Below are 26500 nucleotides of genomic sequence, written 5' to 3'. Positions count from 1 at the left end.
GGAAAGATTACCAAATATTTTCTTTTTGCAACTTGTAATTTATTATGGGTGTTTATAACCTTGTCACATTATTTACTTATCAATACCAAATTTTTAATGTAAACTTATTCAATTTCTTTCAATTAATTGATGACTGTTCATTTAAAGACCAAAATGACACAGACATTAACAACTATAGGTCACAGTAGGGCCTTCAACAATGAGCAAAACCCATACCGCATAGTGAGCTATAAAAGGCCCTGATAAGACAATGTAAAACAATCTTTATCTTTTGTAATGGCCTGACCATTAAGTATAACCGACGATTGGGCTCAAGGAGAAAAGACTATCAGGTGCTGATACTTTAATTATGAACCAATCTGACATATGGTAAAAAGCTGAAAAACAAATAAAATACAATTTTACAATGTGTTCAATTAATGTTATTAAAACGAAATGTCAAAGGTAATAGATAGCACAGTCCGTTGAATCCGAGAAAATGTTGTACTTTCAAGAGCAGTTAATTTCCAGTGTTTCACGGAGAGAATGTTCAAATATGTATAGAGTAATTTGAAGGCTTCAAAAACAATGTTGTAAAGTTAACTCACTCTGTGGTTAGCCACGAATTGTGTCCTAGATGACGTTTGTCCTTTGAAAAGTTCTCCAGAACTGGTATGACCTTGCAATGTTCGGTTTGAGATCCGTGTGAGCAGGGGAAAGGTAGCGATGATACGATGTTTTAATGTTCTTATGAGGTTAAAGATGAATAATCCTCCTAGACTGGAACACATAAATAGATTAAGAATATAATCAAACGAACTGTATAAATTACGGAACGGTGTAACAGAATACTCCCCGTCTGATGTCTATCTGATATCACTATTCCATAAGTATTCCACATGTGAATGTCACTATATAAATCCAAAATATATACAAATAATTACACAGAGTTGTTCTCTACGAGAAGAATCATGTCCACGATAGGGCGTGTGTAGGTTGTGGCTTTCTCATTAACGATTACTCGCACTTCTGCTTTTCGCACATGTTCGTCTGAACTTTTAAATGAGTTCACTATGATTCCAACGGGCCATTGGGTAAGGCAAATGTTTTTGTCCTTTAGAAGAATGACGTCTCCTTCGATGAGATCACGGCGATCTTCGGTCCATTTTCGTCGTTGTTGTAGTAACGGCAGGTACTCTTTCCTCCAACGGGACCAGAAAACACTGGCAAGAGCCTGTACTCGTCTCCATTCGGCAAGACATAGATCTCGTTTATCGAATTCTCCGAGATGATCTGAGGTGAATACGTAGTCGGTTTTCTGTGTCAATAACATAGCCGGAGTTAATATTAACGGATTTTCTGGATCTGTTGATACCGGTACCAGAGGTCTAGAGTTCACTATTGCTGAAACTTCTGCCATTAGTGTGTTGAGCACGTCATGCGTTAGGCTTCTTCCGGCTGTATTTAGAAGCATAGAATCAAGAATTCTCCTGGTGATACCAATCATTCTTTCCCAGGCTCCACCCATGTGGGACGAATGCGGTGGATTGAAGATCCAAGTTGTACCAGAATTGTACAGAAAGTTCTTGAAGGGTCCATCTTCGACGTTGATTGAGTCAATCTTTAGATCGTCGATTGCGCCAATAAAGTTTGTTCCACGGTCAGATCGGAAAATCTTAACTTGACCTCTTATAGCGGCGAATCTTCTAACGGCGTTTATGAAGGCTGAAGAGCTCATTTCCTCGATTAGTTCGATGTGAACAGCTCTAGTCACTAAGCATGTGAAAAGAATTGCCCAACGTTTTGAGTTTGCGTATCCACCACGTGTTTTACGTGAAACAATTGTCCAGGGTCCAAATGTGTCTATTCCAACGTTGGTAAATGGAGGTGACGGTTCAAGACGGTCCTCTGGCAAATCAGACATAATTTGACACTCAGTTTTTCCTCTAAGTTTGCGGCAAGTCACACATTTGTGAATGAGAGAAGAAATCAAGCGTTTAGCTCCGACGATCCAGAATCCTGCGGAACGAATCGCTCCATCTGTGAAGTGGCGACCTTGATGTTTTATCTTGTCATGGTAGTGTCGGACTAATAATGTCGCTATATGATGGCGTCCAGGGACGATCAATGGTTTCTTTTCACGGAGGTTTAAGTCAGATTTGGCAATACGGCCTCCTACTCGTAATAGTCCTCGTTCGTCCAAAAACGGATTAAGGTTAGCTATCGGGCTCCGCTTATGAATTTGTTCCTGACGTTTAATGCAATCTATTTCATCTCCGTAAACTTCAAATTGAGCAGATATTAAAATGAAATTTTCGGCATTCGAAAATCCTTCAAGAGAATTCACTGGTGCTGCTTGTTTTGACCCGTGTAAACGGGAGAAACGTTCTAAAAAGGCTATCGCTCGCACAAGTGATGTCCAGTTTGAGAATCTGTTGAATCTTTCAGTTCCGATACCTTTATGTTCAAGTGTGGCAAATGTTTTTGCAACATTAACAGTTGCACGAATTTCTCCATCTTCCTCTGGATCTATTAGCTGATATATGTCCTCAGAATTCTTCTGTTCTGAGGAAAGAAGTTGTCTTGGTCCCAATAACCATTCACTGCTATGAATTTCGTGGGCTGGTACGGACCTTGTTCCCGAATCTGCGGGATTACGGTTAGTTGGTACGTAATTCCATTGACTTGGAGAGCTAAATTTCCTTATTTTCTCTACTCTATTGGCGACATAGATAAAGAACCTTCTTGTCTCATTACTGATGTAACCTAAGACAACTTTACTGTCTGTGTAGAATTTCACGGTGTCTATATGTAAATCTAAATTATCCACAATGGTTTGTGTAATCTCAACTGCTAATACAGCAGCAGATAATTCAAGTCGTGGAATAGTGTGACCACTCGTTGGTGCAACTTTAGCTTTCCCAAGAATGAACCCTATGTTAGGTTCACCACTACTGTCGGTCGTGCGTAGATATGCAACAGCTGCTATGGCTTTTTCTGATGCATCAGAGAAGACGTGCAACTCCTTTGTGGCTGTTTTGCTGAGATACGGTACGTAGGTACGTGGAATGCGTAATGTTTCGATAGCAATTAGAGTATCTCTCCAAGATTTCCACTCCGCTGCTGTTTCATCGGAGAGAGGTTGGTCCCAATCCACGGTTTCTGATACTATTTTCCTTAATAGGAGTTTCCCTTGAATAATCACTGGAGCCAAAAATCCAAGAGGATCGTAGAGACTGTTTATCGTAGATAAAATTCCTCTCCGAGTGATCGGTTTGTTTTCTGATGATAATTGAAATAAGAAGTTATCTGTGTTTACGTCCCAGCTGAGACCAAGACTACGTTGTAGGGGTTTGCTGTCGCATTCTAAGTCTAGATCTTTAAGATTTGAAGCCAAATCACTGGCATGAAATGCAGACATAACTTCCGCACAGTTAGAGGCAAACTTGTGAAGGCGTAAGTTTCCATATTTTGATAATGCTTGCTGTGTGTCCTTCATGAGCTTTACAGCTTCCTCTTTAGTAGGACATGACGTTAGACCGTCGTCGACATAGAAGTCTCTTGTAACAAAGCTAGTCACGTGACTGCCAAACTCTTGTTCTGATGCTTGAGCTGCTTTTCTGAGTCCAAGCGTAGCAACGGCAGGTGACGGACTATTTCCAAAAACATGAACCCTCATGCGGTATTCGACAAGGTTCTCCTGTAGGTCATTGTCTTTATGCCATAAAAATCTCAGATAATTTCGGTGGTCTTTTCTGACAACAAAGCAGTGAAACATATGTTGAACGTCTGCAGTAACTGCGACCATTTCTTTCCTGAAACGCAGCAATACTCCCAAGAGATCATTGGTCAAGTCTGGACCTGTAAGCAGGACGCTGTTAAGTGAAACTCCGTTACATTTGGCGGAAGAATCAAACACACCTCTTATCTGATCGGGTTTCTTCGGATGATAAACACCAAACAATGGCAAATACCAGCACTCCTCATGTTCGTGCAATGGAGGAGCGAGCTCTGCATGATTATTGTCTAGGATCTTACTCATAAATGTAAGAAAGTGTTCCCGCTTAACTGGGTTTCTATTCAGACTGGTGTCTAACATATTAGCACGATGAAGAGCTTGTTGTCTGTTGCTTGGCAATGGCTGTCTTGGCACTCGGAACGGCAAAGGTGCTACCCAACTTCCTTCCGAGTCTCTCACAAATTCGTTGTCCATCTGCTTCATGAACATTTTGTCCTCATATGACTGTCCAGGCTTATCATCGTCCTTTGTTTTTTCAAAGAGTGGCGATTGTAAATCTTTCGTTACAGGGTCTGTGTAATTTTCCCGGATGTCAAACTTGCTTGTGCATGGTTGAAAGGTTGAAGGTTGTCCTGTAGGTAAAATGTTGGTTATTTTAACATTTAATTCAAAGGGTACGTGCTGCTTGTTAATGCAGGTTTCTCCTATCACTACCCAACCAAGTTTCAATTGTTGTGCATATGGAGTTCTTGGTGGTCCTATGCGCTGGTCAAGGACGTGGTGTGCCTCTATAAGGTCTCTGCCAATTAGGAGAAGAATTTGGCAATTTTCGTCTAATGGTGGAATGCTTCCTCTGAGTTCTTTTAGATGAGGGTGATGCATTGTGACTTCCGGAGTAGGAATTTCGTCCCTATTATTTGGAATATGATCACATTCAATCAGTACAGGAAGGTCAAACTTGTCATTACAGTTGATTGATTCCATGATGAAACCTCTTCCTCTTTTCCCGGAGGTGACTACTTTGCCGGAGCATGTTGATAAAGTATAGTTCTCCGGTTTATCTTTGACGTCGAAAATATTAAAGAATTCGGGCGATGCTAGTGACCGGTTGCTTTGGTCATCAATGATGGCGTACATGCGAATAACTTTGTCCTGGTTATCTTTGTGATAAACATTCACAGGCAGTATTTTAGCACAAGATTTCCCGCTATATGTATCTTTGCAGATCTCAGTACAGGTAGAGTTAACTGAGGTTGCCTTAGTTTCAGCCGATTCTATAGGCTCCCCGCCGTAGGCTTGCTTAGGCGAGCTAGACTGAGAACTTGAAGGTTGCTGTGGTCTAGTAATGTGAAGTGCGGTAGTGTGTTGTTTACTTCCACATTCTTTACAACTTATGCGTGCGTTGCATTCCTGGCTTCTGTGTTTGGTAGAATCACAACACTTGTAACAGACATTGTTTTCTTTCAAAAGACCTTTGCGTTCCTCTATTGATTTGGCTCGGAACGCTCGACATTCATTTAAGGAATGCTTTGTATTGTGCAGAATACAAAGACCTTGTTTGCTGGCGTCTCCGGATTGTTGCTCAACCGCTGTTTTATGAGTACCAACTTTAGTCTTGGGGTAAGACGTGAACCTTGGCGCAGCACCTTTTGTATTTGGTGTGACTTTTGACCCAAAGATTAATCCAGGATCGTTTTTAATTCTACTGATTTCACTGATGAATGCAGATAACTCTGTAAAAGGAGGAAAGGCAACGCCGTGATTAGATTTGTATCTAGACGCCCTTGTAATCCACTTTTCCTGAAGTCCATATGGTAGTTTTTCAATGACAGGGTTTATTCCGGTCGGTGAATCAAAATAAGCTAGCAGACATCCCAGCTTGGGATTTTCCTTGTGGTATTCTATTTCTGATAGAATGTCAGACAGTTCATAAAGACGTGCGTTGTCCTTATTCGTCAAGGTTGGGAATTTGTCAAGTTTACTCCTGAGAGAGGCTTCCAACATTTCTGGAGCACCATACCGCTCGTCAAGCCTCTTCCATAATCTTTGTATACCTATTGTAGGATTATTGGCGTTCGACGCTCTTATGCTTATGGCATGTTTAGCAGACTCAGGACCGAGCCACTTGATCAATAAATCAATCTGTTCCGAGTCAGATACTTGTAACTCGTCTGTCACGTTTTTAAAGCTTGCTTTCCATGTATGGAAGGATTCTGCCCGATCGTTAAAGCTTGTTAATCGGGAGAAAAGCAGGTCCTTGCGCAAGAGAAATCTAGTAATCTCCGATGTTGGGTTGATTTGTTGCTGGTGTGCAACAGGGATCTCTTCTATTACGCCTTGTTTTTGGTGTGAAACAGGGATCTCTTCTATAACGTCTTGTTTTGTGCGTAAGACAGGGATTGCTTCTTTAACACCCTGTTTTTGGTGTTCAGCAGGGATCTCATCTGAAAGGCCTAGTTTTTGTATGACGGTTACTAATCCCAGATCTGGGATAGAGGTAACTTCCGGTGACTTAGTATCGGAAGGCAAGACAGCAGATGTCTGTGACAGTAAGTTCAGTGCCACGGATGGCACGAACGCTGGTGCTTCGTGACTCAGCTCGATCTTAACAGGAATTTGTTTTTTCTTTTGAGGTCCTGTTACTTCCTTTTCAACAGTTGATACAGGAAGTTTATTGACGAAATCTTGCACACGCTGGAGCGGGTCTTCCTTTTCATCAGGAAGATCGCTAAATGCTTGGCTGCCGTCGTATTCTAGGACACGAGCCTCGGCTTCTGCGGCTGCAGCTTCTCTTTGTGCTTCTAGAATGTTCATAGCAGCTTTAATTTCGGCCTTTTCCCGTGTTGCACGTGCAGCCTCCTGTTCCATTAAAGTTTTCCTGCGTATGGCCTCGCGTTTCATTTCAGCTCTCTGGTGTGCAGCCTCAGCATTTCTACTTGTGGCTTCTTGATCTGCTCTGATGGCTTCTTGTTCTGCTCTGATGGCTTCTTGTTCTGCCTCGGCCTTTATTTCATTTTGCTTGAAAAGAGTCTGTTCTTCTATCATTGCCTCCTGCTTTAGGAGCAAGGCCTGTTTTTCAGCAAAGGCTATCTGAGTTCTGGCAGCCTCTGCTTTAGCACGCTTCTTCCGTGCAAGACTTGAAATGTCAGAGACGTGGGAGCTCCCACTGTGTGAGGATTTCTTGCCTCTAGATGTCTTTGTTTTTGTAGATTTAGCCTTTGTAAGAGCGAGGCGATGCTCGTGTAGTTTTTCCATAACTAGCTCCACTTTGGACAGACGTAAATCCAAAGAGAGTTTACATGCATCAATTTCTTTTTGACTCTCCAATGTTCGGGTCCTTTTCAGAAAGTCTAGGTATTCATCTGTGAGCCTACGATAATTATTACAGGCTTTAACAAGTTTGTCCTGGACTGTTAGGAGTTGCTGGAGATCGTTAGGAGGCGTTGTTACTTCCAATAACTGGGATTCAATGTCTGCCCAGAGAGCCTCTAGTTCCTGACAGAACTTGTCACGTTTTTCAGTGAAAGCTCCTTGTCCTTTTTCCGTGAGGTCACGTACTCGCCTAGCCTCGGGAGTATCATCTGACTGTGATGTATTAGACGGATTTTCTAATAGTTCAAGGACATCTCCTTCTTGGGGCTGAATCTCTTCTTGTTGTTCCACATGACTGGGATCCATATTGACTCAACTTTGTTAGGTTGCTGTCGAGTTCACACAAGAGTTTACACTGTCAGTGTAAAGGTATGTACGTATGTACGTTGCTACGTTGTCGTTCCTTGTCTGGATATGTAAAGACAGGTTGTCGTCAATTTACTGTACGTCAAGGGATGACGCGTACATGCAGGGCTCAACAGGTAGGTAGTTATATAGCTGTATAACTAACGTGGAGTGGCGTTATCTGTGAGACACAACAGGCAAGTTGTAGACTTTTTACTGTAATGGCCTGACCATTAAGTATAACCGACGATTGGGCTCAAGGAGAAAAGACTATCAGGTGCTGATACTTTAATTATGAACCAATCTGACATGTGGTAAAAAGCTGAAAAACAAATAAAATACAATTTTACAATGTGTTCAATTAATGTTATTAAAACGAAATGTCAAAGGTAATAGATAGCACAGTCCGTTGAATCCGAGAAAATGTTGTACTTTCAAGAGCAGTTAATTTCCAGTGTTTCACGGAGAGAATGTTCAAATATGTATAGAGTAATTTGAAGGCTTCAAAAACAATGTTGTAAAGTTAACTCACTCTGTGGTTAGCCACGAATTGTGTCCTAGATGACGTTTGTCCTTTGAAAAGTTCTCCAGAACTGGTATGACCTTGCAATGTTCGGTTTGAGATCCGTGTGAGCAGGGGAAAGGTAGCGATGATACGATGTTTTAATGTTCTTATGAGGTTAAAGATGAATAATCCTCCTAGACTGGAACACATAAATAGATTAAGAATATAATCAAACGAACTGTATAAATTACGGAACGGTGTAACAGAATATCTTTAAATAAAGAATTTATTATTATTATTATTACTCACGAACCCCCCTGTAGAGTTTGAATTATATTTTCTATTTTTATCAAACTTAGGTGGATTGTGCCCCTTTATAGGGAGAAAACTCTATGATATTGAGAGCAGGAGGTCAAAGATATTATTTCACAGCTGATATGAAAATATGCTGACTAGTTTGTCTCATGGTATAAACCAGCTTTCTTTTCTATTGTGTTTACAAACTGAGAAGTCATGACTTTATTTCCAAGAGTTTTTAAATGTTTTCTGCTTCTCATCATTTAATAGATATAAGAAGATATAGTATGAGTGCCAATGAGACAACTCTCCATCCGAGTTATAATTTATTAAAGTAAGCCATTATAGGTCAATGTACAGTCTTCAACATAGAGCCTTGTCCCAAACCGAGCAGCAAGCTATAAAGGGCCCCAAAAAATACTAGTGTAAAACCATTCAAACGAGAAAACCAACGGTCTAATTTATATAAAAGACGAGAAGCAAGAAACACTTACAAACCACATGAACAAATGGCAACTACTGAACATCATATTCCTAATTTAGGACAGGTGCAAACAATTGCAGTGTTTATAAAGCATATTTATATAAAAGCAAAGACTGTTTAGCTTTGAGTATGAGTAATGTGTTTGTGTCAATATAACCTCATCTTGTAAGATAGCAAGTTCTAAATTTGGCCTTGTATGTTGGAAGTATGGCACCAAAAGTACAAGACTATTATTTTTTTTTGGTCTATATAAAAAAGAAGATGTGGTATGATTGCCAATGAGACAACTATCCACAAAAGACCAAAATGACACAGACATTAACAACTATAGGTCACAGTAGGGCCTTCAACAATGAGCAAAACCCATACCGCATAGTGAGCTATAAAAGGCCCTGATAAGACAATGTAAAACAATTCAAACGAGAAAACTAATGGCCTTATTTATGTAAAAAAATGAACGAAAAACAAATATGTAACACATAAACAAACGACAACCACTGAATTACAGGCTCCTGACTTGGGACAGGCACATACATAAAAATGTGGCCGGGTTAAACATGTTAGCGGGATCTCAACCCTCCCCCTAACCTGGGACAGTGGTATAACAGTACAACATAAGAACGAACTATAAAAATCAGTTGAAAAAGGCTTAACTCATCAGATGGACAAAAATACAAGTGGACGTGGACCGGTACTACCGATGGCTACATCTGAAAATGGCTGATAAAATACTGTTTTGCAGGAACTTCTTTTCCATATACTTAGCTGTTTGATCTGTTTGCAGTTTCAGTGTGATAGGTACCATTAGATCTATCATTTATCACTTCTAACCTTAAAATGAATTGAGCTTTAACTTGTTAATAATTTAATATTACTTAACACCCATTTCAATAATTCTTGCAGATTTTCAATACTGTATTTGGTGACAAGTCTGAGTGAGACAGGTTCTCAATAAAGGTATGTTTCCATGTTTTTAAGGATTTAATTTTTTGTCTGTTTAAACTTATATATCTTTGGAGACGATTGTTTTCCTTAGTTTTCTAAAATCTTGAAATCAATATCAATCGGCTTTCTTTCTAGCATTCAAAAATATGCTTTAGCATTTCGGTTAACAAATTATTACAGTTCATGTATCACAAACCATTAGTATTGCAACCTGGTATTTGAATTTTGCCCAATTTTACAAAATGCTATAAACGGTGAGGATGGTAAAAAGAATTAAGAAACAATATAGCCTTTTTATTGAAATTAAATTTGCAAGTTTTCAGATGGAAATTCCCTATGATAGCTTTAAAAGTTCCTCATATATACCAAACTGTGGACTTTGACACTCTAGAGGTGACTTTAAAATTATTTGGATTGGGTATTATATAGATATGAATGGCAAAATATGAATGATACATTTTCTTGTAAAGCATAGCTTATTGGTAGCGATGATATAAATTTTAGAGTTCAGTGCCTGAATTACATTGAAACAGTTTGTGATTTTCTTTTAAAAAAAAATCATTATAAAGCCACATTCAGAAATGAAAGAATGAAAATCAAGGATAGAAGATTGTTAGTAGGACATATATACTTAGAAATTAAAATGTCTTTGTTGTAGACTTTATTTAAGACTGAATTTAATACTATGTCAAAAAATGATCAGACTTTAACATTAAAGTTTAGTATGCTATAGAATATTGCCCTTTATAGGAAGGAAAATATAATGACAGTTATTGGTAACATATGTATGTAAATATCTTTATAGACATTTAAATGTATTTACGTTCTCGCTTACTTAAGAAAGATGATCAACAAAATAGATAAAATTGGGTATAATTATAGTTTCAAATATACGTCAATCATAAAAAACCTGTAAAATGACTTATTATCACCATTTACACTTTTAAGGGGCCCTTGGTAAAATATTTTTTAAATGAGAAGGTAATATCTAGAGCATTCAGGCTCTTTTCACCAGTGAAAGACAAAATTGTTCCTTCAAAAGTATAAAAATAAAAGGGATAAGTCCTAAAATTTGTGGGGGAAAAGTTGTCAAGTAAAGACTATTAAATGCATTTATAATTATATACTCAAGAAGGTATATATTTACCAAATACTTTCATAATATACAAGTTTTTTATTCAATCCATAGTTCTAGTCATTTCTGCTCACAACTTCACAAATTCATAGGAGTTTTGAAATTTATTCAATACTAGATACTGTAAAGTGAATTTCTGTGGAGTATAAATTTCAAGGTTTCTAGGGCCAAACCTGTTTGCAAGGTTTTATTTCAGTGTAAAAATCTTTGTTAAAAATCTATTTTACCTAAGAAAATATTTTCTTTATTATATCGTAATCAAGAAGTTTGGAGAATAATTTGTCAAAGTTTCAGTATGAATATTTTCTATAGGGTTCAATGAATTCAGCTGAATATCACATTCCAAAATAAATTTTACATAAGATTTAACCTTTATTGCACCTCAATGAAAGGAAGAAGTGTTGAAATTAATTTTATTCAGGGACAAATGAATAGCTTTTTTCTGTATAGACTAAAATAACTGTGATTATTTATCTATCATTTTAAAAAGTTTTAAAACCATGATTTATGTGAATAAAATTTATGAGATGTATATATTTTCTGACGATTTTTCATTTTATTTTGTGCATTGTTCAAGGTTACATTTCCATCATAAAAGGGATAATAAAATGCATATTTATGTACACTTTATTATGATGTAGAAAGAAGGTACGACAAACACTAATGGTTTATATTATAGAATAAAATGGAAGTTTGAGGGTACTTTCCGTTAAGCAATATTAGTTTAGGATGTGGTTACTTTACAAAACTATAATTAACGATTTCTCATGATTACTTTTATGCAGTTATAATTATTTCCTTTAGATGTATCAATAAGTATTATATCCTTTTTTGATGTAAGTAATTTTACATGCAGGACTAAAAATAGTAATGATTATGATAATTGATGAGGATGTACAATTTAGATGGAAAAATGGTGTGGATTAATAACAATATTTGAAATTTAATGGTTACATAATACGTAATATTTATGTGTAGAATAAATTTTCAATTACATGTACATGTATTAAATATCATTAAAACTTTATCCTTCAAATTTAAGATGCCAGTCACTAATCATGAAATATTCAAATACGAAAATAATCTGACAAAAATAATTTATTAAAAAGTTGGTTCTTTTGGGAGCTTTTTTTTTTTTTTTTTTTATCACTGATTTAGTTACAGTGACTTGACTGTTAGTGTTGCTATTCACCAATTGCAACTCATTCAAAATTTTGACCCAATTGCAATTTGTTTTATTAAATCAAATTGTTCAACTGGTCAAAAATTTGAACAAACTGTTCAGCCAAAATGTGAAAGTGCAAAGTGATAAAATAAATCATACTTACAATCCTATAAGTCTGTAACTCCACTGTATTGATGTAATTCCTAAATCAGTCTATCAATCTGTATAGTTATATTACAGCCATTACCATACTAAAGGTGAACTGTTTTATTTTGAATTGCTATAAAAATGTCAAAACTAAGCTTTTATGGAGTTTTTCTTTCGAAAAGTATTCTATATTTATAAGTATCACACATTATGTGAATAAAAACATGTTCAGAGGTGGATCCAGTCATTTTAAAAAAAAGGGGGGGGGGGGGGTCTAACTATATGTTCCCATTCAAATGCATTGATCATCAAAATAAAAAAGCAGGGTTCCAACCCCAGGAATCCTCCCTGGATCCATCACTAATGTTGAAAACTGATTTGCCATAATTATCAGAAGTTATTGTATGCAGTTGTTCAAATGGAATGTCACATCAGTTTGAGACTTTGCCTGAAGTGCAGTCATTATTTTGACAGTCAAACCATTAAGAGTGCACTGGATTTTTCATATAAATGTACTATAAATTACATGAACAAAAGCAGTTTTAACAAGGTCATTAAGTGACCTTTCATTGTAAATTGTAGGTCTTCCCAGTACAGTTTACATTAAAATTCAAATTAAAAACAAACAAACTTTATATAAATAGGAAATTGACATGGAAAGAGGCATAAAACTGCAGTTGAATCATAAAACCTGTATTGATGCAAGTTGATGTTACAATGAGGCTTTTAATGGGGAAGTAGTGTGCCAAAGTACATTATAATCTGACACAACTTATTAAGGGAAACCACAGAAGTGTAAGGAAGATGTATAGGTAGTATGGGTTTTTATTGCAATTTTACAGATTTGGAGATAATGCTCTTTATGAGATTTGCATATACATATTTTAAAGTCCTTATTTTGGAAACTGCAATTTAATCTAATATTATTCAACCCCCTCAAGCTTCTTCCCTGAGTTTTATTAAAAAAAGAAATGCCCAGCACTTCAACTCACAATGTTTTAAGAAGTCATTTGCATCTGAAATGTACTTTTACTCAATTAAACGTATATTTATCCCTGGAACAGGCGAGCAGCCATCAATATATAAAGTTAAAATAGTCAGTAATAAAAATTGTACATACATTGCTAAAACTGAAAATCTTACACACACCAAAAAAACAATGAGAAAGAAAACATATATGTTGGTTAGAGGTATATAACATTTCTGGACGATTAAGAATTTTTGAGCTGTGACAAGATAAGATATTCTCCAATATTATGAAGAGTGTTCAATTTGTTGCATAGATTCTACTCTAATTAAACAAAATCTGAAGTTATTTTAAGCGTGCACACCTGACTTCTATTTCATCCATGAAATTGGTTAAAAAATTATGTTACAAAAATATGCATGTTCAAAGGCTTATTTAATTTCTGGTTAATTATGAGATAAGTTAGCTTGGGGCTGCTTGAATACCTTATCAGCAGTTCAATTGAGAGTTGTGTACAGTTTATAGGAAATCATGATGTATCCAGGGTACATTAACTACATTTTGCCAAAAATATAATGACAGATGTATGGGCTTTGACATATTTTTGGTGAGAAAAAAATGTGTATTGAATCAATCTATTGAAAAAATCGCTGGAGATAAATTTCGGTCCAGTTTGTGAATGTCAATTTACATATTTTTTTGTATAAAAGATATATTCCTTAATAATAAATCTAAAGTTACGCTGCATAATTTTGTATATTAAGATCATGTTTCTATTTATTAGAGAGATGATACCGACCTACCTATGTAATGTGATTAAGATTGTCTTTTAAAAGTCCAATCTGATCTCATGTGTTCAAGTCATAAAAACTTAATTGAATTTTACAGGTAGTTGGTAATGTGAAACCTCTTTTTATAGTACTTTTTTTTTCTACCTTAAAAAAGTACTTTTCCTTTTGCCAAGTACATGTGGTTTACAATGTGATTCTGATACATAGAATTATCTCCCTTTGACATATGTAATATCAATTTTTTTTCCAAATTATGTTATGTGAAACTGTTTTTTATTTTCCTTTATGAAGAAATTTTTCAATGTAAACAGATATTTGATTTTATTGATAGTTTTTGTCGAGCCTTTTGTTGCAGAAAGCTCGACATAGGTAAAGTGATCCGGCGGCGGCGGCGTTAGCTAACTTCTTAAAAGCTTTATCTTTTAGAAGGAAGAAGACCTGGATGCTTCATACTTTGTATATATATGCCTCATGTTACGAACTTTCCGTCAGTCACATGTCCAATGTCCTTGACCTCATTTTCATGGTTCAATGACTACTTGAAAAAGATTTTTGTCGAGCCTGCAAGTTTTGTTGCAGAAAGCTCGACATAGGGATAGTGATCCGGCGGCGGCGGCGGTGTTAGCTCACTTCTGAAAAGCTATATATTTTAGAAGGTGGAAGACCTGGATGCTTCATATTTTGTATATAGATGACTCATGTTACGAAGTTTCCGTCAGTCACATGTCCATTGTCCTTGACCTCATTTTCATGGTTCAGTGACCACTTGAAAAAAAAGTTCAGATTTTTTGTAATGTTAAATTCTCTCTTACTGTAAGTAATAGGATAACTATATTTAGTATGTGCGTACCTTGCAAGGTCCTCATGCCCTTCAGACAGTTTTCACTTGACCTCGACCTCATTTCATGGATCAGTGAACAAGGTTAAGTTTTGGTGGTCAAGTCCATATCTCAGATACTATTAGCAATAGGTCTAGTATATTCAGTGTATGGAAGGACTGTAAGGTGTACATGTCCAACTGGCAGGTGTCATCTGACCTTGACCTCATTTTCATGGTTCAGTGGTTATAGTTAAGTTTTTGTGTTTTGGTCTGTTTTTATCATACTTTATACAATAGGTTTACTATATTTGTTGTATGGAATGATTGTAAGGTGTACATGTCTAGCGGGCAGATGTCATCTGACCTTGACCTCATTTTCATGGTTCAGTGGTTATAGTTAAGTTTTTGTGTTTTGATCTGTTTTTCTCATACTTTATGCAATAGGTTTACTATATTTGTTGTATTGAATGATTGTAAGGTGTACATGTCTAGCGGGCAGATGTCATCTGACCTTGACCTCATTTTCATGGTTCAGTGGTCAAAGTTAAGTTTTTGAGTTTTGGTCTTTTTATCTAATACTATATGTCATAGGTCAACTATATTTGGTGTATGGAAATATTTTATGATCTAATGTCAGCCGTGCAGGTTTTATTTGACCTTGACCTGGTTTTCACGGTTCATTGCTCAGTGTTAAGTTTTTGTGTTTTGGTCTATTTTCTTAAACTATAAGCAATAGGTCAACTATATTTGTTGTATGGAAGCATTGTTAGCTGTACATGTCTGCCTGGCATATGGTTCAACTGACCTTGACCTCATTTTCATGGTTCATGTTAAGTTTATGTGACAGTCGTAATAAAGCTTTATATTTAGGAGTATCAACATAATATCAATTATTAGTAAAGAAGGCGAGACATTTCAGTGTGTGCACTCTTGTTTGTAATGTTAAATTCTGTCTTATTATAAGTAATTGGATAACTATATTTGGTATGTGCGTACCTTGCAAGGTCCTCATGCCCATCAGACAGTTTTCACTTGACCTCGACCTCATTTCGTGGATCAGTGAACAAGGTTAAGTTTTGGTGGTCAAGTCCATGTCTCAGATACTATAAGCAATAGGTCTAGTATATTCGGTGTATGGAAGGACTGTAAGGTGTACATGTCCAACTGGCAGGTGTCATCTGACCTTGACCTCATTTTTATGGTTCAGTGGTTATAGTTAAGCTTTTGTGTTTTGGTTTGTTTTTCTTATACTATATGCAATAAGTCTACTATATTTGGTGTATGGAATGATTGTAAGGTGTAGATGTCTAGCTGACAGGTGTCATCTGACCTTGATCTCATTTTCATGGTTCTGTGGTCAAAGTTAAGTTTTTGAGTTTTGGTCTATTTTTCTAATACTTTATGCATTAAGTCAACTATATTTGGTGTATGGAAATATTTTATGATCTATATGTTTGTTACGCAGGTTTTATTTTACCTTGACCTCATTTTCACGGTCCATTGCTAAGTGTTAAGTGTTTGTGTTTTTGTCTGTTTTTCTTAATTTGTCAGCAATAAGTCAACTATATTTGTTGTATTGAAGAATTGTTAGCTGTACATGTCTGCCTGGCATGGTTTATCTGACCTTGATAGATATAGGAAGATGTGGTGTGAGTGCCATTGAGACAACTCTCCATCCAAATAACAATTTTAAAAAAGTAAACCATTATCGGTCAATGTACGGCCTTCAACACAGAGCCTTGGCTCACACCGAACAACAAGCTATAAAGGGCCTCATTTTCATGGTTCATTGATCAATGTTTTGTTTTCTTGGATAATGTTGAGTTTATGTGACAGTTGTAATTAAGCTTTATATTTAGGACTATCAACATAATATCAATGATAATAGTAAAGAAGGTGAGACATTTCAGTGTGTGCACTCTTGTTCCCAATTTGTCCAATGTCAACCTTTAGAATTCAATTTTTTTTTATTTATTTTTTTTGGGGGGATGTGGGGGGATTATATTTATGTATCCTATTTAAATTTTATGGTTTGATGGCTCCTTTACAACATTGTTTCCTATTTACTCATTATTATTGAAAAAAATCATTTTGGAAAGGATTTGATGTGTACTCTATTTGAACCATTTACTGTATTTCATCACATAAATCATTTATTTTTACCCTAAGACTATTTTAAGGTAGAGTTTAACATATACTGACCCTCAAGTGAAGTTTTCTAAAAAAAAAATTCTTTGCTGTCTGAATTTTTTCCATCTTTCATTATTTTCATTTTTTTGTTTATTGAAAAAAAAGTATATGCTTTTGGTACAGTTACATGGCTTTCCTTTGCTCTGCATTCTTTCCTTTGCTCTGCATTCTTTCCTGGAAGAGGATTTTTTGGTTGAAAATTAAGACTTCAAGGGTGCAAGTTGGTATGGTGTTTTTATAAAATTCCAATTCAATGATAGTCTGCTATCTCAACTGTTTTTGTTGACAAATGTGCAAGATTGTCTAGTGCTTTTCTAAAATTCCTATTTACTGAATAGTGTGATATCTTAGCTGTTTTTGTTGACATGCAATAGAAATCTTCTAGAAATAGAATTATAACTTCTTCATATGGAATTATTAATATATTATATGCTACTAATAATTACTGATGCATCAAGCAATACAGAGATTAAGGTGTGTCAAGGGTAAAGAAAGCTGATATTTTATCACAGTTTACATGTCCTTAACATGTAGCTAGTATCATATAATGATAATGTATGCAACAAATTAATAGTCAAAATTGACGTAAATGCATCAATGCAAATGTATTCAAAGGGCAGACAATTTGATAAAATCAAAGCAAATTGCTATGGTTTTTATCATATAATAAACATTTTCATATAATGATCCCTTTTTGTATTAGTTATATAGTATCCTATATTATTGTAAGTTTGTAGCAAGAAACCACTCTATTACCATATATATTGCACAACATCCTGATTAAGTATGCTAATTTATAGTATAGTGTCAAAAGTGTGAACGTTTTTTTCTGAACAAACCTGTAAAGGACATTAATATACAAGATAACGCCTGTAAAATGAGTATAACGTGCTGACAGACCTTGACTGGATCCTGTTAAAAGACGAGGTCCTATTGTTTATTGCAGGTTACTGAGTGGATAGACTGAGTCTGAATAATCTTCTTAAATTTCTGTCGCTTTTAAAAGGAAAGTCTAGCATAGACATTTTCTTAAAAATGGCTATACATGATACATGTCATGTCATATGTTGCTTAAAAATGGCTATACAGAATACATGTAATTTCATATGTTGCTTAAAAATGGCTATACATGATACATGTCATTTCATATGTTGCTAAAAAATGGCTGTACAGGATACATGTCATTTCATATGTGGCTAAAAAATGGCTATACAGGATACATGTCATTTCATATGTTGCTAAAAAATGGCTATACAGGATACATGTCATTTCATATGTTGCTTCTTCTGCAGTAGTTTGTGTTATTTGTTTATCACTTACTGGTATTTCTCATCAAGAGGTTTCATTTCTAAATTTTCAGAGAAGAAAGCATGTTGTCAATTTCAAAGTTTAGAATTGGTAAAAAAAATTATAAAAGATTTTCTATCTGACAACAATCTAAGAAAATTTTTATCCCAAACTATGATGGGATTACTGTTGCATAAATTCATTTTTTGATGCAGCCAATCATTATACTAAACTCAGTTTAAATAGTAATATCGATAAAATTTGAAAACCCCTGTTGATTTTGAGGTCACTATGTCAAAAGGTCAAGGCCACCACATCAAAATTTTGTTTTTATATAATGTTTGCAAAAAAAACCTACTTTTGAAAACACCTGACCCTTATTGAGTTTGGCAGTGGCCTCATAATTTTGTTGGTCTAGTCTTATTTAATCCATATTTGATATAAAAAAAAAAGATTCAATTGTATAAATATTGATTTTAAGTTATTGAACTTAGCTTATAAACCAGCCTCCCATACCCACACACAGAGATTTAATTTACTTTGGATTACAACCTTTACTTTTTTAATAGTACAGATTTTAATTCTTTTTATTGTCCGTAATAATAAAACATGGCACCATCTCCAATCTTCAATGACTATACAAACTCTCTAAATCTGTGTTTTATTGTATTATAATTGAAGTATTAACCTTATATTTAGATTTTATTGACCCAAATATTGGTTTATTATTAGACGTGAAAACAATACTTCAAAAGACTGGCACAAAGCAAGCACTCCAAGCATAAAGTGAATGGGTGTATGGTTATAACCCTGTGTAGGGGACCTGAGCTTCACCATGTATGTAAAGGACAAGATAAGGTGTCGCCAGTCTGATACCAGATAAAAACCGCATAGGTTTGGCAGAAACTCAGGTAAACGTCCCAGGTTTTGTGACTGCGATTATGGACAGTTTTACTATTGTAGAAGCTGTCAACGGAGTTGGCCTACTGTAAAATCCTTCAATTACAATTTTGATTTGTGTTTACTTATCATTTTGGATTAAGTTACAAGCCATGTAAAGTTATATTGTAAACAATTCTTGACATTTATGCTTGGGTACATCACATAGATTGAAATATGTTTTTAAAGACTTGCTGTGATGTGTCAATCAATTAAGATGCAACTGGTTTTGAATATTAATGAAAAGTTTGTGATGTATCATATAGAAACTAATAAAAACAATTTTAAAAATTCATTATATAAGCAATTTTTTTTTTTTACATTTCTTCAAACAGAAAATGATTTTTAAAAATGTTATGGCAATACATGACATGCAGAAAATAAATGGATTCTAATTAACTTCCCAATTTATTACTAGATTAAAGTTTATCTAAAAGTCTTTGAAGTTTCTTAGCTGAACTTGGTTTGTAATAGGAAAATCTATGATGTGAGAAAGAAGACTAATAAGTCCGTTATAATCTTAGAGAGTTGATACAATTAAATAGCTGTGTTTAAATGTTGGTGTTTTTTTCGCTATTATGATATTATAGTTTGATTTAATTAGGGTCTTTCATTTGGAAAAAGGTAACAAAAATGTTTACAATGACATAATTGAATGATGCACACTGATGCAGTTTAGTCTTGTCCTTGACCTTTTTTTATCCTGTAATGACTGAAAATAGTGATCTAAAAATGTCAAGACTACATTTTCAGTGGGCGGTCCAGAACTTTTCATAAGAGGGGCCCGCTCCAGTCATGCTTCAGTGATTCCCTATATAATCAACCAAATTTTTCCCACGATAGGCCCCCCCCCCCCCCCTCTCCCGTACAAAAGTCTGGAGTCTGTCCGTCTGTCTGTCAAGCGTCCACATGTCGCACCGTAACTTGAGAACCACTTATCCAAATTTCATGAATCTTAACATAGAGCGCATTTGTTTCTAACCTAAACGATGTAAACGACTTCGCACAGAGTCGTTTAATCCATTTGTTTCTTACATTTTTTGGTCAACGTTGACATCGTTCACATAAACGATGTACGCGCAAAATAGTCGCGTAGTCGTTGATCGTTTATCGTTGAGACGTGTAAACGATAAATTTGTTTCTGCATCTGTCGTTTAAATAATTACGAGCACGTGTTGTTTTCGCAAAGTCCTGGTTATTTATTTCCCGCACTTTTACCTGTTTGTTTACAGTAAGTGAGTGTAATCTATTTTTGTCTGACAACGTGGGGTCGATAAAGTTTATTAAACGATGTATTTGTTTCTAGCAGCTTAACGTTTACTAAACGATAGTCATCGATGACAAAATTTCGGGTTAGAAACAAATGCACTCATAGTTGTTACTTACTCAAGGTTTCTTATGATGGTCAAACGATGTGTATACTTTTTGATGATAATAAGATTAAAGATTTTGAGGTAAAGGACTTTATAATTAAAACAGGGGTGTGTTTTTTTTCATATGTTGCTCCGTATCTCAAAAACAATTTTATGATTATTGCTTAAAACTTTACACACTTCTTCAAGTTATGTTAAACTAAAGATCTGTATACTTTTAGTGATGATTCAAAATTTTATTATAGATTTTTTTGTAAATAGAAGGGGGTTTTCACATTTCGTGCTGTATCTCAGAAACTATTTATGTGATTATTGCATAAAACTTCACTCACAAGATAATGGGCCTATTATGTGCTTGTGGCGCAGATGGTTATTAAAATTTGGTGCAGATTAAAATTCCCTTTCTCTCATACACATGTTTCTCTATGATTTGACAATCAAAATATTTTGAAGTGTTTATTTCAGAAAATTGGTTTATAAATTTTAAGATTAGTTCCAAATCACAATAGGGACTAATTTTAGGGAGTTTAAGCCTTTAGAAAGTTTATGTATGTTATGGTTTTTTGGTCATTTTTTAATTTTTTTTTTTTATCTTGGTCGATTTTACAAATACCATAGATAAAAGGTCAACTATATTTGGTGTATCGAATGAATGTAAGTAGTACATGTCTGTCTAGAAGGTATCAAGTGACCATGACTCCTTTTTCATGGTTAATTGGTCAATTTTCAGTTATTACATGTTTTAGTCTATTTTTCAAATACCATCAGCAGTAGGTCAACTATGTTTGATGTTTGTAATGAATGTAATGTGTAAATGTCTGTCTGGGAAGTATAATCTGACCTTGACATGTATGTCCATGCAGACTTCCCCATGTTGTTTTCCGTTCTCTTACTTTAGATTGGCTCGACCAAATGTTATGAAATTTATGCACAATACTTATAACCACAAAATACAGATTAAGTTTGAATTTTTAGATCAAGTACAAATTTGGATAGCTTCACTTTTACCATTTTTCAATTATGTCCCTATACAACTTTATATGATATGCAAGCAGGGGCATCATCTGTGTCCCATGAACACATTCTACATTTATTTGTTCTGTTTTTCAATTATCATAAGCAATAGGTCAACTGTTTTCCTTATATGGAATAATTGTTAGGTGAATGTATATCTGTCTGACAGGACTTATTTGACCATGACCATTATCATGGATATTAATTTTTTTTAGTTCATGCAAAACTTTTAGTAAAGCCTCTACCTTTAAGACTTTCAACAAAAATTTAATAGTCAATAAAACAGGTGAGACATTTAAGCAATCTTGTTTGATAATCAAAATATACAATTATAGACTAAACTGATATAGACAAAAGACACACATTGTCATCTCTAGATATTATACATGTAGGTAAATAAGCTTGGTTCTGTTTTAAGACAGTCAATAGATAGGAGGACAGGGGACTCGTTAAAATGTTTACTCAAATATTGTATATTGATAATAGATGTTGTTTTTGTTTATGTTATGTCCCATGCTATTATTGTAGTACAAAAATGTAATGGATTTTAAAGATTTGATACTTTTAACTTGAGTTTTCATTTATGAATACTGTGGATTCATTAATATTCGTTGGATACCAATTTTTGTGAATTTTGTGGGTACAGGTAAACCACGAAATTATATGTTCAACGAATGACAAAATTTCTATAGGCGTGTATGCAGACATCTGAAAAATAACAAAATAAAATATCCACGATGACGAACATACAATTTTTGTCGAGCCTGCAACTTTTGTTGCAGATAGCTCGACATAGGGATAGTGATCCGGCGGTGGTGGCAGCGGCGACGGCGTTAGCTCACTTCTTAAAAGCTTTATAGTTTAGAAGGTGGAAGACCTGGATGCTTCATACTTTGTATATAGATGCTTCATGTTACGAAGTTTCCGTCAGTCACATATCCAATGTCCTTGACCTCATTTTCATGGTTCAGTGACCACTTGAAAAAAAAGTTTAAATTTTTTGTAATGTTGAATTCTCTCTTATTATAAATAATAGGATAACTATATTTGATATGTGCTTACCTTGCAAGGTCCTCATGTCTGGCAGACAGTTTTCACTTGACCTTGACCTCATTTCATGGATCAGTGAACAAGGTTAAGTTTTGGTGGTCAAGTCCATATCTCAGATACTATAAGCAATAGGGCTAGTATATTTGGTGTATGGAGGGACTGTAAGGTGTGCATGTCCAACTGGCAGGTGTCATCTGACCTTGACCACATTTTCGTGGTTCAGTGGTTAAAGTTAAATTTTTGTGTTTTGGTCTGTTTTTCTCATACTATATGCAATAGGTCTACTATATTTGTTGTATGGAATGATTGTAAGGTGTATATGTCTAGCGGGCAGATGTTATGTGACCTTGACCTCATTTTCACGGTTCATTGCACAGTGTTAAGTTTTTGTGTTTTGGTCTATTTTTCTTAAACTATAAGTAATTGGTCAACTATATATGTTGTAAAGAAGCATTGTTAGCTGTACATGTCTGCCTGGCATGGTTCATCTGACCTTGACCTCATTTTGAAGGTTCATTGGTCTTAGTTTAGTTATCTTGGTTAATGTTAAGTTTATGTGACAGTTGTAATAAAGCTTAGCTTTATACTTACGACTATCAACATAATATCAATGATTAGTATAGAAGGCGAGACATTTCAGCATGTGCACTCTTGTTCTCTTATCCACCAAAAATTGGTACCCACAAAAATAAATGAATCTACAGTATATGATTTTCAATTTTCTTCTATTCCTACATATGGAGACATTCATTCTACTCCTACATATGGAGACATTCTACTCCTACATATGGAGACATTCTACTCCTACATATGGAGACATTCATTCTACTCCTACATATGTAGACATCCCCTGTGAGATGATAATGAATAATTCATGAATATGCATGAACATTTCATGAACTGTTCATGAACAGATTTCATGAACAGTTCATCATATCTTCATGAACATTTGATGAGCAATTCATGAACTGAAAATCGACAGTAATGTTCATGAACTTTAATGTTCATGAACAATTCATGAACAAGAAAGGTTCATGAGCATTTAAATGTTCATGAACAACAATGATCATGAACCCTTTCTTGTTCATGAATTGTTCATGAACTTTGTTCATAAATTGTTCATGAACATTGAAGTTCATGAACACTTAAATGTTCATGAACTTTCTTGTTCATGAATTGTTCCAGTAGATTCCACTGGAATTATCACTGGTAAATCCACAAACTGATTAACTAATATAAAAATTATGTGTGATATATAAACTTCTCTTCCTTTCTGTAATTCAAAACTTGCTGTCTCTGTATTTCCAACAATAATTGCTGAATAAAGGTATTAAAATGGAGTCTGCATAAAATCTGTTTCATATCATTGCTGGCAGCTCATATTTAATCCCCTAAAAGTACAAAAATATCCACAAAGAATCAATTGTTCAAGAGGTAATGATTGTATGAAGCAATACATTCAATAGAAACAGCATTATGCATCTTAAATTGCATTGGAAGTTTAAGTTAAACTCAAATTTAGTATGTCTGTTATGAATGTGACAACAATATATCAATTTATCATTCTTCATTAATTTATTGTCTGCCTAAACTTTCTGATGTTTTGCTCAGATTAAAATCCTAAATGTTTTATATTGCCTCAACAAATTGTATTTCATAATCATTATATGTTAAATCAAATACTTATCTGAAAACATCTGCGTTTGGATTCTCCATTTTTGTTATCCAGCGTAATCATATGACGTCATATTTGCAAGTGCGTTTAAGTCAAGGTGTCAATCTCGTCCCATATAATATCGGCCCGAAGTTGATTCGTCCCTGTTATGGTATTTCAGTGAACTTCTCAAAATCGGTCGACCGTTGGACTACGGAAACAGCCGATTTGCGGGGTTTGCCGGTTTGTAAAAATTTAAAATCACAAGAGTTACTTCCCCTTAATATGGGTGTTTGAGAATGTTTTGAAAATGTATTTCACTTTCATTAAAATATACGTTTTCCTTTTAAAATTTTAGTTTTGTATATAATATCTATCTTAAAATACAGCTACAACTTCTATTTCATCTTATTTTATTTTTTTATTTTGCAGGAATAAAAAAATAAAAACACCATACATTTATGATATTTCACGAATAATTAGGTAAAATGTTCTACTCTGAAAGGTCGAAACGGTATCTTTGATACTCATTTATTCGTGTGATGTAATGTTTCTCGCTCTATAAATATTAATGTCATTTTCAAAGATAAATTGTCAGAGTTTTCTATGTGTTCGACAAAAGAACTGTATTTGTTACTTACTAGTAAACTATGTCAGCATCCTATTTGCTATAAAAAGTGGACAGAAGTTTTTGAGATTGAAGAGAATGATCTTTGTAAAGTATGGAAAAACGTTAATTTCTATTGGAAACCATCTATTTTAATGGATCTAGATTTCAAAATAGCACATTATTGTATTTTCACAAATTCTAAACTTATGACTATGAAACTTATAAATTACAATGTATGTGATGTATGTGAAAAAGAAGTAGAAAATATCACTCATTTATTTCTATTATGTTCTGAATTAGTAGAATTTCATCTGTTTATGCAACAGAAGTTGTCAGTTTTATTTGATAATGTTGATTCTGACAAAATTGATAATTTAGTGTATGAAGAGGTATTTATGTTTGGTTTATTTGGATCTATCAAAGGCGTAAATGTAAGTTTTGTCAATTTCATGTTATCTGTAGCGAGATATTGTATCTTCAGAAGAAGGAATTTACTTAAAAATTTAAACAGTAATGTTGATCTTATTAGACTATTTAAATACACTGTAAAACATTATATAACTTACCTGTATGAATATTTGTGTGATGCAAAATGTATGAGAAATGTTTTTGAGAAACACTTTTTAAAAAATAATATTCTGGTACAAGAAACCGAAGGTGTCATAACATTTAATTTCTAATTATTGTGCTGATTATATATATGTGATTATACTTAAAATATTGCTTTGTGATAATTTTGTGTAATATGTAATATATCTGTTGTATATATATGTTGAAGAATTGAATAAAGATAAAAAAAAAATTCGTGTGATGTAAGTTATAAATGTTACACCTAGTGATTCATCAAAACTTCATGACCATTCATAAATACTTTTAATGAACATTTCATGAATTTTTATGAGCAGCTAGTGATTCATCAAAACTTCATGAACATTCATAAATACTTTTAATGAACATTTCATGAATTTTTATGAGCAGCTAGTGATTCATCAAAACTTCATGAACATTCATAAAATACTTTTAATGAACAGTTCATGAATTAAATTCATGAACCTTCATTTATGAATTATTTATGAATTTTCATGTACCATTCATGAACATTCACGAACCATTCATGATAGTTCATGAAGTCATGAATTTCTTCTCGCCGGGGATTCTACTCCTACATATGGAGACATTCTACTCCTACATATGGAGACATTCTACTTCTACATATGGAGACATTCATTCTACTCCTACATATGGAGACATTCTACTCCTACATATGGAGACATTCTACTCCTACATATGGAGACATTCTACTCCTACATATGGAGACATTCATTCTACTCCTACATATGGAGACATTCTACTCCTACATATGGAGACATTCTACTTCTACTCCTACATATGGAGACATTCTACTCCTACATATGGAGACATTCTACTCATACATATGGAGACATTCTACTTCTACTCCTACATATGGAGACATTCTACTCCTACATATGGAGACATTCTACTCATACATATGGAGACATTCTACTTCTACTCCTAAATATGGAGACATTCTACTTCTACTCCTACATATGGAGACATTCTACTTCTACATATGGAGACATTCTACTCCTACATATGGAGACATTCTACTCATACATATGGAGACATTCTACTTCTACTCCTAAATATGGAGACATTCTACTTCTACATATG

The 26500-nt window shown here is 34.5% G+C and overlaps 1 protein-coding gene and 1 long non-coding RNA gene across 2 annotated transcripts in view; one reads left to right on the top strand and one right to left on the bottom strand.

Annotated features, from left to right (window-relative positions):
* Positions 1–26500, top strand: part of LOC143071300 (semaphorin-1A-like) — a 120686-nt gene that overhangs the window by 10495 nt on the left and 83691 nt on the right. Inside the window, exons 3-4 of the mRNA XM_076245525.1 lie at positions 9625–9678; positions 18901–19079. The gene's annotated coding sequence lies outside the window, so the exon portion shown is untranslated. The remainder of the gene's footprint in view (positions 1–9624; positions 9679–18900; positions 19080–26500) is intronic.
* LOC143071299 (uncharacterized) lies at positions 329–8204 on the bottom strand. The gene is made up of 2 exons (XR_012976854.1): positions 588–8204; positions 329–377 (listed from the first exon to the last, which is right to left on the bottom strand). It is a non-coding gene; the product is annotated as an uncharacterized LOC143071299 (long non-coding RNA).

The sequence above is a fragment of the Mytilus galloprovincialis genome, chromosome 4 (genome assembly GCF_965363235.1).
Source record: "Mytilus galloprovincialis chromosome 4, xbMytGall1.hap1.1, whole genome shotgun sequence".
Lineage (NCBI taxonomy): Eukaryota > Metazoa > Mollusca > Bivalvia > Mytilida > Mytilidae > Mytilus > Mytilus galloprovincialis.
This window is presented reverse-complemented; position numbering and strand designations above follow the sequence as displayed.